Source organism: Primulina tabacum, chromosome 10 (assembly GCF_025594145.1).
Source record: "Primulina tabacum isolate GXHZ01 chromosome 10, ASM2559414v2, whole genome shotgun sequence".
Classification (NCBI taxonomy): domain Eukaryota; kingdom Viridiplantae; phylum Streptophyta; class Magnoliopsida; order Lamiales; family Gesneriaceae; genus Primulina; species Primulina tabacum.
The window spans coordinates 37,920,500-37,935,554 of NC_134559.1; positions in this window are offsets into that span (position 1 = coordinate 37,920,500).

The following is a 15,055-nucleotide window of genomic DNA, read 5'->3' on the forward strand; positions in this document are numbered from 1 at the left end:
GAAAAATTTGTAGAGGTTTTCATGTGTCTTTATCATCTTCCCAAATATAGTATTGGGCTAATTCAAATTCCTTAAACACTAGCTGAAATAGCACTACAAAAAATACTCTTACAGAAGCAATTACCGGTTGCAAAATCGCTCCTCTTATTGATGCCCTTATATCTTATAGAAGCGGATTTTTCAACAGGTGGTACAAGTTGAAGAACCGCTTCTATTGTTCATTTTAGGTGCGGTTTGATAATGCTCGTACCCATCACACATATTTACAAAAAGTTTCGAACCGTTTTGTTGTTGTGTATTTAGAAACCGTTTCAAAGTGTTCTAAAGGGGTGGAAATGTGAGAACAATCTTACACCACTCCTACATGCCATGGTATATAGAGCGATTTGCAACCGCTATTGATGTCAGAAATAAAGCGTTGGGTTGAAACCAATTATACACATTGTGTGATATGAATCCTCGTACGCAAGAAAGACAAACACGATTAATTGGAACCATTTCCCTCAATTCAATAACGATTAAGGATCCGTGTTGTGGTGCCCGATGTTTTGAATCAAGTATGCGTGATTTTACCCCTAAACTACGTGGTTTAGTAATAAACAATCAATGATAAGTGAAAGAATTGCACTAATTATATGTTAATCCATTTGATCTATGCTAGTTTCGAACATATTTATGCTTAGTTTTTGTTGTTTTTGTGTAGTGCATGGGATACACAACTATGGGATGGTTTAGAGCATCAGAGATGTTTATGAGCGTGAAACGGCGATAACAGAAGCCCCGCAGCGCCACAACAAGCGCTGCAGCGCCACAATGAAGCGCTGCAGCGCCAGAATGCCGAGAGACAAGCGCCTAGGCGCTGTCCGTGCAGCCGCCGCGATGCCTCAAAACCCGAGAGATAAGCTCTTAGGCGCTAAGGAACAAGCGCCGCGGCGCTCACACCCACGAACGACAGGCGCCTAGGCGCCACTTACTCAGCGCCGCGGTGCTAATGGCGGCGAGACAAGATTAAATGGGCTTCGACTTACGGCCCAGAGAGGGGAATAAAAAGGAAACCGAGGGTTCAAAATAGGGGAAGCTGTTTTTGGGAGAAAGTACAGAGAGAAGAGTCGGAGCTAACACGAGAGGAAGACTAGGCGCGCGAAGATCATTGCAAATACGAAGAACGACGAATCTGGGGACAGAGACGACACTTCGGATTTGTTATCTGTTCTTTCGTGTTTATAGTTTCTCGCCTTTCGATGTCTAAAACTTTAAACATGCATTGTTTTTATTTCGATTTCGTTATGAACTAATTTTCTACTCTAGAGAATGACGTAACTTTGTTGATACGATGATTTGTCTCAATGATTTATTTGATTGAATTCTGCTCTTGTTTAATTGTGTTCTCTGTTTTATTTTACTACAATTTACTGGCCATAAATTGTGTGTGTGTTTGATTAATTCTACAACTCGGGAGAGGAATTAGAATTATAGATCATTAGAGACACATCGTTGAATGTTTTTATCATTCAGAAGGCGTATAACTTTAGCGAGGCTTAGGTAAAAACATTGTTTGCATTTATCAATTAAACTTAGATTTTATTAGGAATAATTGAATCGAAGTTTGATTATACATTTTATTCGTCATTTGGGAAAGGGGGAATAAAATAAATAAGTGTTCTTAGTCATTAAATAATTGGAATTCATGAATATAAATTAAACTGGGAATAATTAGCGTGGAAACTTGGTGAAATCATTTCTCTAGATATTTTCTCTCATTGTTATTTCTCAACTCGGTGATTTTATTATTTATTTGTTTTCAATTAATTCTTTTAAGTAAACCAAATCTCTTTTAATTTTTCTAAATAAAGTTGAGACTATTTTAATTACAAGTATTGATATAATTTTAGTTCACACTCCTCGTGGGATCGAGACTTTTATTAAAAAATACATTTTACTATAACTTGACGTCGTGCGCTTGCGAGCAATTAAGAAAACACGCGACAAGTTTTTGGCGCCGTTGCCGGGGAGTGTCAAATTTGAATTTGTATCAGTATTGTTACCAATTAGTCTAGATTTTAATTTAGAGTTATTTTTATTTTATTTTTATTTACTGATTCATTAATTTTTCTTCGTGTGACAGTGCATGAAAAGATTGCAAATCCCTGACTTGCTTATCTTTGATCCAAAAATCGAAAGAAATGCACGGATGCTACGAAAAGCTAGAACGGAAGAAATCCTAGCCATGGCTGAGAACAGAGAGAATGACAGACATATGCCGCCAGAAGCTATACCGATCGGAGATCACTTCAGACCAGTGATCAATGCACATTATTCTAGCATTGCTCGAGGGATCATAAATGCCAACAATTTCGAGCTGAAGCCTGCCCTGATCAATATGGTTCAACAAAACCAGTTCGCTGGAACTGCTACTTCAGATCCTCACATTCACCTGAGAACCTTCTTGGAAATCATAGATACGGTAAAAATTATTAATGTTCCTGACGATATTACTAGATTGCGTTTGTTTCCATTTTCTCTCAGGGACCAAGCAAGAGGATGGCTCCAATCAGTGCCGTTAGGGAGCATCACGACATGGTAGGAGCTGGCGACGAAGTTCCTTTCTAAATATTATCCCCCTGCGAAATCTGCACAATTGAAGATTGAGATCAGCACTTTTAGACAGACTGACTTCGAGCAATTGTATGAAGCTTGGGAAAGGTATAAAGAGTTGTTGCGGAGGTGCCCGAATCATGGTTTTGAAGACTGGGTGCAGATTGAGCTATTATATAACGGGTTGAATGGTCAGACACGGACAACAGTGGATGCAGCGGCAGGTGGCACAATCTTTGCCAAGTCTCCTGCTCAAGCCTATGATTTGCTTGAGCAGATGACTATTAATAGCTACCAATGGCCGTCTGAGAGGTCAGGAGTAAAGAGGACAGCTGGAGTTTATGCCGTGGATCCTATTACATCACTTACTGTGCAAGTTTCAGCGTTGGCTACACAGATAGCAACCATGAATAAAGTGAGTACATCAAACACTGAGGGACCACCGCTTGTTGTTGAAGAACCACATTTTCTTGAAGAAGTTCAATACATCAACAACAAAAACTTTGGAGGCCATGGAGGATATCGAGGTAACCCTCCCCCTAATACTTATCATCCTGGATTGATAAATCATGAGAACTTTTCATATGCAAACAATAAGAATGTACTGAATCCACCACCGGGGTTCAATACATCAAATGGGGAAGGGAAGCCATCATTTGAGGATTTAGTTTGGACCTTTGTTGTTGAATCTGGTAAGAGGATGGCTAGACTTGAGTCTAGGCTTGACAACCTAGAGACCCACATGGCAAGTATTGGTGCTACCTTGAAAATCCTTGAATCGCAAGTGGGGCAGATAACAAAGCAACTAACGTCTCAACCGTCAGGCGCAGTCCAAAAAACTGCAAACCCAAATCTGAGAGAAGTGGATGCTATTTTTATACATCATGAAGAGTTTGGTGTGGTAGGCAGAGAAGAGAAGGAGGTTGAACCCACACCTGTTCGGGATGAAAAGCCAACTCCAACCAAAAGAGCCCGAGGTAAGAAATATGAGAGGTATGATTTAAATCAATGCATTGATATTTCTTTACTTTCCTACCCCAGAGATTTTTACAATTACAAGCTGAATTTCAAAAGAAAAAAAGTCTTGAAGATCTCAAGAACCTACACACTAATAATGAGTTTGCAGATCAGGTGGAAGATGAATTAACCGAAGGAACACGAAGAAATCGTCCTCAGAAGTTGCTAGATCCCTATGAATTTATTATGCCATGTGAAATAGGGGGTCATTTAGTGGAAAAAGATATCTGTGACTCTGGAGCGAGCATAAATATAATGCCAAGTTTTCTCTACGAGAAACTTGGATTGAGCAGGATGAGGCCCACAGGACTAAGCTTACAGATGGCAGATAAATCGATCAGGACACCGTTGGGTATTGTGGAAGATGTTGAACTTCGGATCGACAAATTGAAGGTTCTAGCAGAGTTCGTGGTACTTGACATGGAGAATAGTCAAAACGTTCACGTCATTCTAGGACGACCATTATTGGCTGCTGTTGGAGCCATCATTGACGTGAAATTACGAAAGATGACAATGGAAGTTGAAGGTCAACTGGTGGCAATAAGGGCATTCAAGAAATCATACGACCCACCTTGAGCAGTCTAGTGACAGTCGGGCTGATGACGTTAAACCAAGCGCTTGTTGGTAGGCAACCCAACCAGTATCACTTATTGCTTTCGTTTTCTTTATTTGATTTTATTTTATCTTCAGTAGTATAATTGATTTTACATTTCTTTTTATTTAATCTGGCATGTCAAGATTAGACACTGAGTTATGTATTTTTATGTAGGTACAAATTGAAATGAGGCGTGACAAGGACTCAATTTGGGAAAAAAACTTGTGCTTGAATAGCGCCTAGGCGCTATACAAGAAGCGCCGTAGCGCTGAAAGCCGAAGGCTAAGCGCCGCAGCGCTAGATATGTAGCGCCTAGGCGCTGAAAGCCGAAGGTTAAGTGCCACGGCGCTACTTACTCAGCGCCGCGGCGTTTGTTCATATTATATGAAAAAAAGGGGGGATCTCTCTTCATTCTTCAGAAATTAGAACACAGCACCACCGCCTCCCAAGCGCCTCCACCGAGAAAACACCGCCGCCACCACTGTATTCCTTCTCTAAACACCACGAAACACCACACTAATCTCTCCCAAGCAAAATCCATCTTCATATCCTACTCTTAAGGCCTTTGGAGCAGAATTTTGACGTAACTTCTACATCGAGCCAACACCGACCAAATTGCAATCATCGTGTGGATACCATATTATAAGGTAACAATTTTAGACATTTTGATTCTTGACGCTCTTGCTGGTGATTTAGAGGAATTGTATTCTTGGGTTGGTACACATAAGGTGTTTGACAAATTGCCTCTGTGAGTTGTTGTTAAGAATTATTGGATCTGGAATATTGCATGTTGGCGGGATCGGCAATTGATTGCTTGTGTTAATACTGTGGTTGCTTGATCATTGGAATATTGTTTGAGTTATTGTGGAAAGGTTTTGAGCGAGTTGATTTCGAATTGAAAAATGCCGCCGAGAAAGAAAAGTAAATAGGGTCCATCTGGGGAGGGTGAGTCGTCTAATGCCAGCTTTGATAGACGACAGTTCTGGGATGCAAGTGCCACCGAGAATTATATGAAACTATTAGAAAAAAACATGCAGAGAGAGTGCGGCATGGATCAGAGCCACCCAAATTGTGCTACATTGACTCGTGCTCGAGCAATGAATTGGGGCAAATTTGTTAAGCCCCCGGCTGATGCTGTGATGTCCCCTCTGAGGGAGTTTTATGTGAATCTGAAAGTTAAGCATTAGAATTTTCACGTGAGGATTCGAGGGCGGATGGCTGCCATCGACAGCACAACGATCAATTCGCTGTAATCGATGCCAGATTATGAGACAGACGGGTACACACTGTTCATGACAGAACCGTACCCCTACGAGATGGTCATAAACACACTTTGTGAACCGGGTACAGTTTGGAAACTCAACAATCAACGAGCCCCGGTCACATTCCCCGCGACGTCGATGAAAAGGGAGGCCTACAACTGGTATCACTTTGTGGCCTCGCGGTTGATGCCATCTGGGCAAGTGTCTGACGTGACGAAGACGAAGGCAGCATTGGTCTTTTGTATCATCACCGGCAGGACAGTGGACACAGGCCGGGTGATTATGACATCTATTTTGCAGGCGGCTATGGGTACATCCACTGTTAGCAGGCCCCATTCATCGACTATCACCGACCTCTGTCATGCAGCGGGGGTCATTTGGGATGCTAATGAGACACTACTGCATACAAAAGGCGCAATATCATTGTCTGGACCCCTCCCGAGGGATAGGAGAAGACAAATGGTTATTCGTGGTTCAGGAGAAGCTTCAAGCAGTGGTGCATCGACACAGCCCGCCCCACAGCATTCACGTGCACAGACCGACAGCCCCTGAATGGATGAAGTCGAGCGTAAGCTGGAGAGATTATTGCGGATGACGCACGAGCACCAGGAGTACGTGTATGATTATCATCGCGTGCTTGCGCAGCATTACTCTGCTACTAGTCCATCTGGTGAGTCATTCCCACCACCGCCTACATTTGGTCATGGACCTGATGATGATGAGGAGGAGCCTGAGCTGTCAAGCGAGGACAGCGAGTCCTGATGCTCGCTGTATGAGGTATGTAATCCCCTGTTTTTCTTGCTTTATTACTGTACATTGGGGACAATGCACGTACTTAAGTTTGGGGGAGTCGTCTACTGTCGTTATTTGTCATTTACTCTGCTTTACTTTGTTTGACTTTTGAGTTTCATTTTTCGTTCTTATTCTAGGAATTTCTTGATCAATTATTCCCTGCACTTCACGATAAAAAAAAAACTTGTCTATCTTTTTCATTGCATGTTAGAATTGTTAGGACTAGTCATGGATAAGCTATAGTGAGGCCGATGATGAAAATAAAATCGTGAGTCGGAAGCAGGAATGTGTTCTAGATTACTTGGGAGTCACATTTTAATGCACTGTCTCGTATGACATTGACTGACACTTTTGCGAACGCAGAGATGATCTAGGCAATTTTTTTTTTCAACATCTTGGGGCCTATCTTCTTTATTCATTATCAATTGTTACCCATCGAGCCTCGAGTAGAATGAGATGCATGACTTTTCTTTGTGCACCTAACTCATATATCATTTGATTGAAAATTGCATGTGATTGGTTTGTATGAGGTGACTATTGGATTGACGGAAGTCTAGAACTTGTTTGAACACTGTTCGAGGCAAAATACGGATAATATGTGACATAGGAAGGATTTAGGCGATTTTTGGAGCCGTTTTGAGCCTTCGAGCCTACCAAACGAAAATAAAATATCCCTAGTGTCCCACTTTAAGCTTACTAAAAATCAAGTGGTGTGTGTCAATGACACACAATTAGCCCCCACTTGTATCTATTCTACATCTCACAACAACTACCTAATGAAACTTATACACTTATTGTCCTACAATAAGTACTCAGCGCCGCAGTGCTAATGTCGGCAAGACAAGATTAAATGGGCTTCGACTTACGGCCCAGAAAAGGGGATAAAAAGAAATCGAGGGTTCAGAACTGAGGAGGCCGTTTTTTGGAGAAATACAGAGAGGAGAGCAGGAGCAAACAGGAGACGACGATCCAGAGCGCGAAGATCGATTGCAAATACAAAGAACGACGAATCTGGGGACAGAGACGACACTTCAGATTTGTTATTCTGTTCTTCCATTTTTATATTTTCTCGTATTTCGATGTCTAAAACTTTGAACATGCGTTGTTTTTATTTAGATTTCGTCATGAACTAATTTTCTATTCTAGAGGATGATGTAGCTTTGTGGATACGATAATTTGACGTGGTTATTTCATATTATTGAATTCCATTTTATATTTAATTGTGTTTCTCTGTGTTTATTTCACTGCAATTTACTAGCCATAAATTGTGTGTTGTCTGATTAATTCTATGACTCGGGAGAGGGACTAGGATTATAGATCACTAAAAACACATCGTTGAATGTTTATATCGTTCGGAAGGCGTATAACTTTAGGGAGGCTTAGGTAAGAACATTGTTTGCATTTATCAATTAAACTTAGATTTTATTGGGAATAATTGAATCGAAATTTTATTGATATATTTTATTCGTCATTTGGGAAAGGGGGAATAAAATAATTAAGTGTTTTATTCATTAAATAATTGGAAGTCATGATTATAGATTAAACTGGGAATAATTATCGTGGAAATTTGGTGAAATCATTTCTCTAGATATTTTCTCTCATTGTTATTTCTGAACTCGGTGATTTGATTATTTATTTGTTTTCAATTAATTCGTTTAAGTAAACCAAATCTCTTTTAATTTTTTCTAAATAAAGTTGAGACTATTTTAATTACAAGGATTGATATAATTTTAGTTCACACTCCTCGTGGGATCGACACTTTTATTCAAAAATACATTTTACTTTAACTTGACGTCGTGCGCTTGCGAGCAACTAAGAAAACATTCAACAATCAACACTCGAATGAACCTTCAAAAACTCGTCTTTGATAACCCGCAAAGAACAACCGGCAGAGCCACACTATCGTCTAAATGAAATATATTTTTTAATTATATATAATAATAATAATAATAATTGATGAAATATTTATGTATCAAAATTAAACAACAAATCAAGATAACCACTTCAATGGTACCAAGCATTTGATGTAAATTAATAACAAAAAATAATTCATTTTTATACCTACAATAAAAAGAAGTTAGCTAAATGAACAGTAATATAGAAAGAATATACAATTATAAACAATCTTATTTCACTAAGAATTCATCTTCTTCACCTTGACATATTAGATTTAGTTTGCCATGAACTTACTTTTGATCGACACTAAAATCATCATTCATAGTTGGGAAAGTGAAAGAAAATATATTGGAACTTAAAAATTTTATTTCCACACTAATGCACACACACACTTTATTTTAAAATGGTCTAACACAAGGCCTCTATTTATAGGCCAAACGATAGAAAATATAAAAGAATTTATTAATGCCATGTAGTTGTAATAGTAGTTTTTGTCTCCTCCAACTTCAATTCCATAACCCTTCCTTCAATACTATGATCCACGACTTTAATCTCCGAATTTGACTTTGCTCAAAACATCAAACATGTATGAAATTGTCTGTAGATGAATTTGACATTTTGGTTCACCTCATTTGGTTAAATATTGAAATACTTATGATTTTTGGACTATAAGTTGGTCATAGTAAAAGTAAATATGTCATCATTTGGATATTTGCACAATCTGATCATCTTAATGAATTTTTTAGGCATTCATGTCTTCTGTAAAGTTGTAGGCACTTCCTCAAGGATTCCAAACATGTTTGAATCAACTCAATTTGAATTTTGTAGCTTGCTTTATCATTATTTTAACAACATGTAGAAAATCTGAAAATAAAACATATTTAATAAGACATTTAAATATAAACAAACAATACTAAAATAACAAAAAATTTATAATTTTAATGAAATTTAAATTTTAAAATAAAATTTTAACATATAATAAATTATTAATTTAAGTTTCATCAACCAGACTTGAACCAACCTCTATTAGACCATGAATGACCCCTCCTGACCTGCCCTAACCTTGGCCTCGGCCCCATGCACGCAAACGCATGTGAATCACCTGAACTCCCCAAAACCGTGCGCCTAAACTATCTCATGAGCCAAACCCGATCGGCTACATGCTAGCTCTATCCCAGATAATACCAGACCCTCCTAGAACCATTACACAGGCCTTAGATACCTTCTGGACACAGCCTCCATGGCCAAAAACCCGCCTGTACCCTCCAAGACTTAAACCGAACCCTAACATCCAAGTAACCTAAAGAAGACCAAGAAAACGTTCGGCACTTGTATGTTGCTGTACCAGATTGGTTTGAACTCTTCTAGGACTCCTTGACCTCCCTTCGTTTGTGCCCTCATGGTCCCTACGTTGACATCCCCCTTGTAACACAAAAAACGTGAGTCGTAATGCAAGCAAACTCAATATTTCATGTATAAACCATGTAAAGACGATTCAAATCATTAGATCTAACAATTATCATGCAAAATAATTTGAAAGTACATATTATGGTGTGAAAGATGAGAAAACGAAGGTGTCAGATGTGCCTTTGCGTAGATACGCTCGAGAAACAACTCAACGACGCGACAGACGGACACCGGAGGGACGTGGAAGATCTTGGCTGTGTTTTACCTTGCAAAACCGATCAAAAATTCTGCTGCTGGAAGGGAAGGGAAGGGTTGGGCGGCCAAGTGAATGAGGTGATGGTTAGGATTTGAGCGTTTTTAAAAAATAAAAGAAGTGCATATTTGGGCCTAGGTTTTTTTCAAATAGTGAAGCATAGTGTGTTTTACCCAAAAATATACTAATACAAGCTCATTAGGCCAAATAACACGTACGTAAAATATTTCGTTTTGGTACGTTTTCAATAATATTACTCGAACCCTAAAAAATTCCTCCATTTTGCTAAAGCATCGCCTATCGGTTTAAAATACGGTTAAATGTGTAAAAATATCTTAAAAGTGCCCATTTTCGAAAATTCATAATAAATACATCATATATTAAATAATAAAAAATAATTATTTAATAAAACATTTTTTCTCAACTGTCCCCCGTCTCCGTTCCTCGTTCGAGCATCGAATGCTGCTAAAAGCCCTATTTTATGCCGTCAAGTAAACCATGTCATATAATTATAAAAATCATGTCGTGATCATGCACTTAATACGTTAGAATAATAAATCCTACATTTTCATAAAACCCTAGAATTGCATGAAGTCAGGTTACGTCGTTTAAATTTCTAGACCTTACATAAGCTGACCATGGAATTGGCCTTTCAGTTGGTCAATCATACATTGCACAGAGATTTTTGTAAATTTTCTTCAATACCTTCTTCATGTTCTGGATGGCTTCAACTCCCTTGTTCTTTTCTTATGGAACTCTTCTTTTTGGAGGAATATTTGGGGTCTACTGAACGTGCCAAAAATTTTTACACAATATTTTGAGTTGCGGGCGTGTCAGGTGCAAAGATGCACCAACTTGTGTAAACAATGATAAAAATGTAATGCCTGAAAATTTTTTTTAAAAAAAGTTACTGTTCACGGGTACTGTTCATGGGTACTGTTCAAGAACTGCGGCGCTGAATAGTAGCGCCTAGGCGCTAGTTTTGCGAACATTTGGCGCTGAGGCACTAGAAAGTGGCGTTGCGGCGCTAACAGATGCGAAAATTGATTTTTTAAGCTCACTTTGACTTCCACCACTCATTCTCAATCATTTCCTTCTCCTCCATGCAAATCCTCCTCCATCTCCTCTCAATTTCTACATTTCTTTCTTCAATCTATGGGAGATTTGTTCAAGAAAATTATGAAATGAAGTTAGATTTGTGATCCTCTCATCACGGGCTTCACAAGGATGTAAGTTTTTCCGATTTTTATTCAAGTTTGGAAATGGGTTGAAGTTTAGAATTGATATTTGAGTTGATATTTGAGATATTAAGATGTTGTATTTGAGTTGATTTGAATTTAAAATGGATATGAGCATGGTTTCTTCTTTCTGTGCAAGATCAGTTTTATACCTTCTGTATTTCGATTATATGGGACAGTTGTGTTTGGATTTTGGAGTTATGGTCTTCATCAAACTTGTATACAATCAAGTTAGCTTCGATTTGGTTCAAGAATCACTCAATTCCATGAAGAAATGAAAGAGATATGCTATATTTACTAAACCTGGTCTAGAATCCCGAGTTTGTGTACATGCCTTCTGTTTATTCGAATTCTGGGATTTATTGGTTGGGAATCTGGATTTCATGTTCAATTGAAAGTTATAGAACATTGTCTTGTCTTCGAAATGATATAGAATGGGCTTGATTCCATTGAGTATTGAGGGAGTTATGCTTGAAATACTAAACTATGCCAGATTTGTACTGATGCAGAATTTCGAAACTTATGTTCTATGTTTCAGATTATGAACGACTGAGTAAATGACTTTATTTGACAAAATTTTGTGAAGAAGAATTGTTGGGCATTGAGTTTTCTTGTATATCCAATTTACAAATCTTGATTTGAAGCTGTAACGAATTAATTATGAATTTTGTACGAATATTGCTTTGTGTTGATAAGTAATCCGAGTTCTTGATTTATGTATTGAAGATTCGGTTGAAGCATTGAATTGGGTTGGCTCAAGATTATTTAATTTAAGTTGGTTGATAGAGAATCGAGTAGATAGCGAGGGTTCAAGACTTCTCAACCACATATTTTGATCTCTTGTTTGTAATATTCGAAAGATATGTTACGGTCGGTAACATACGAGGTAAAATTATCATTTTTATTCTAAATTGAAAATTCGATGGAATGAATAATTACTTGTGATTTGTTGATAATTTATCTTTTGAGATGAGCTTATTATGATAGTGACTTGATGAGATTGAAATGCATCATTGCATTGCATATTGAGCCGCTTTTCGATTCAGATTTGATATGGCGGAGGTCGCCTTGATTTATTGATTTGTTGGACGTATGGGGCTATAGTTGAGTTGGAAAAGTGTATGCGGAGGTCGCTGCTATGGCCTGAACACTCTTTATAGGCGCACCATAGTCCTGGGATTGTAGAACACAGCACTCTACCTCGAGCGGATGAGTCGGTTGATGTTGCTGGGGGATTCTCTTCCCTTGGGTATCCCTATGACCAGATGATTCACTTGATCTTGAGATTTATTGATAGCCCACAGCTTCTGATCATACATTGCATTATATTGCATCTTTATGAGTTTATATGAACTATGTGAAATTTTAATTCTCATATGTTATTGATTGTATCATACTGGGTTTATACTCACCGGCACGTCGGCTACCTCTTGTTTTCATGTGCTTGACGGTAGGTGAGGCGAGGCTTGGGATGCCAGAGTCCAGCTCCAGGCGAGGAGTTACGAGTTAGAGTGGGATTCTCGGGTCTTAGGAGCTATATGATGATGTTTGGATTACTTTGGTTCACTACTTTATTTTGGCATGTAAAATTTATATTTCAAACATTTGTGACCTTTAAATTATTTTGACGATGTTTATGTGGATTTGTGAACCACAAATTATGTATTTTACTCAATTATTTGGTCTGTTACAATTTTAATTATTAGTATTAGATGTCGAACCCGGGGCCCCACAAAAAATCTAACTTCTAAAAACGCGATGCTTGTAGATACTAAATTTGACCGTCCGTTATGATCTCCTAAACAAAGAAAACTAAAGAAAAATTATTGAAAATTGAGAGATAAATTCCTACATGATCTATATTTTCAATAAAATGTAGAAATTTACAAAATATTAACATATAACAAAATAATATTGCTGAAATATGAAAGAAGATGACTTGAACTACTGAAATTTGGAATGAAAACTATGAAAACAATTTATTAAAGCTATGAGAATTGTTCGGTGAGTTTGCTAGAATTTGTGCGAGAGATGTGTTTCCTTCCCCTCTGCGGTACCTCCTTTTCTTATCTATACTGAACGGTTTTTCCCACTCTCTCCACGATTCAAGATCTATCCATATTTATTTCCCATGATCTCCTCCTACCTACATGTCATTTGATATATTCAAACCAATTTTGAATTATTGTTATTTTTTATCTGATTTTCTTCTTTTAACCTTCTTTTGGGCTTGATTAAGTTTTGGTCTTGTCCAACTTTGGGTGTAATTAAATTATATCCCAACAAAATCATTCAAGTGATTATCCGACGGTGTGGATACACACACATTCTTTTCTCGCATTCACATGCTAAGATCATCAGCGCCGAGGCGTTACAAAGAGAGCAAACATTCACTAAAAATAAAAGCAAAAGACAACGGTTAAAACCGTAGGTTAAATAAAACTGTTGTTAAAGCCCATGTGGTTATAGGGTGCGTTCAAAGACAACGGTGAAAAACCGTTGTCGTAGACGTCAAAGACGACGGTGAAAAATTGTTGTCGTAGGTCTTGTAAAACCGTTGTTAAAGGCCCTGTGGTTAAATGGTGCGCTCAAAGACAACGGTTAAAAACCGTTGTTGTAGATGTTAAACTAAATTTTGCGACGATTTTTAAAATAAACCGTCGCTAATAGCGACGGCTTTTATACAACCGTTGCTATTAGCGACTGTTTATCATATGATGTTCGTCGCAAATCAGCGACGGTTAATAATTTTCCATTGCTAATTAGCGATGGTTTTTATATAAATTCCGTCGCTAATTAGCGATGGTTTCTCATATGATTTCCGTCGTTAAATTTTTTTGTAAAATAAAAAAAATTACGGTTATAATTTAATAAACCTACAAAACAAACCTTACAATCTTACTAAATTGATAATATTTATAATCTTACACTTAGAATTTAAAATAGTTTTTTTTTTAAATTAAAATAATATTTAAAATCTTACACTTAGAATTTACACTTAGAACTGAAAATAGTTGAAGAGAGAAGAATTTGTTGTGAGAAGAAATGAATAAGGATGCGGTATTTATAGGCAATTTGCAATTAGCGACGGTTTATACATAAACCGTTGCTAACTCTACCGACAGTTTATGAAAAACCGTAGCTAATTTTAACCGATTTTTTTAAAAAAATTATAAACTACGACAACGTTTTTTCAAAAAAACGTTGTGGTTAACCAAATAAAACACTAAAAAACGACAATGTTTTAAAGAATTGTTGTCGTAGTTAAAAACCCATCCGAAAGACAACGGTTTACACAAACCGTTGTCTTTGACCCTTGACAGAATCTTATATAGACAACGGTTTTTGAAAAAACGTTGTTGTAGCCCAAAAAAACCATTCGAAAGACAACGGTTTTTAAAAATCGTTGTTGTAGCCTAAAAAAACGCTCATAGACAACGGTTGTTAAAACCGATGTTGTAGCAAAAAAAAAGCTCTTAGACAACGGTTTTCAAAAACCGTTGTAGCCCAAAAACGCTCATAGACAACGATTTTTTAAAAACCGTTGTCTTTGATCTGTCTATGACAGCGGTTCTGTCTATGAAAACGGTTAAAAACCGTTGTCTATAATGTGTCTACGACAACGGTTTTTAAAAAATCGTTGTCTATCAGCGGGTTTTTTAGGCCACGACAACGGTTTTTTCTAAAACCGTTGTTAAAAGTTAAAAACACAACGACTTTAATAAAAACCGTTGTCTTATGAGTGTTGTTGATTTGTATTTTTCTTGTAGTGATTCTTTAGTTGCAGCCAATGTTTGATGCGATGTATGTGATATTCGTGGCCGCAATATAGCTTTTGCATACAAATCATCATGGCTAACAACGCATATGTTGTCTTGTATCTCATCTTCCTCCCTACTTCTCATTGTCTTCAATTGCCAACTTATATTCCGATCAACGTTGGAGTATGGGGCTATAGCAGTTTCTGGAACATCATCCGATAACCAATCCCAATTCTCAA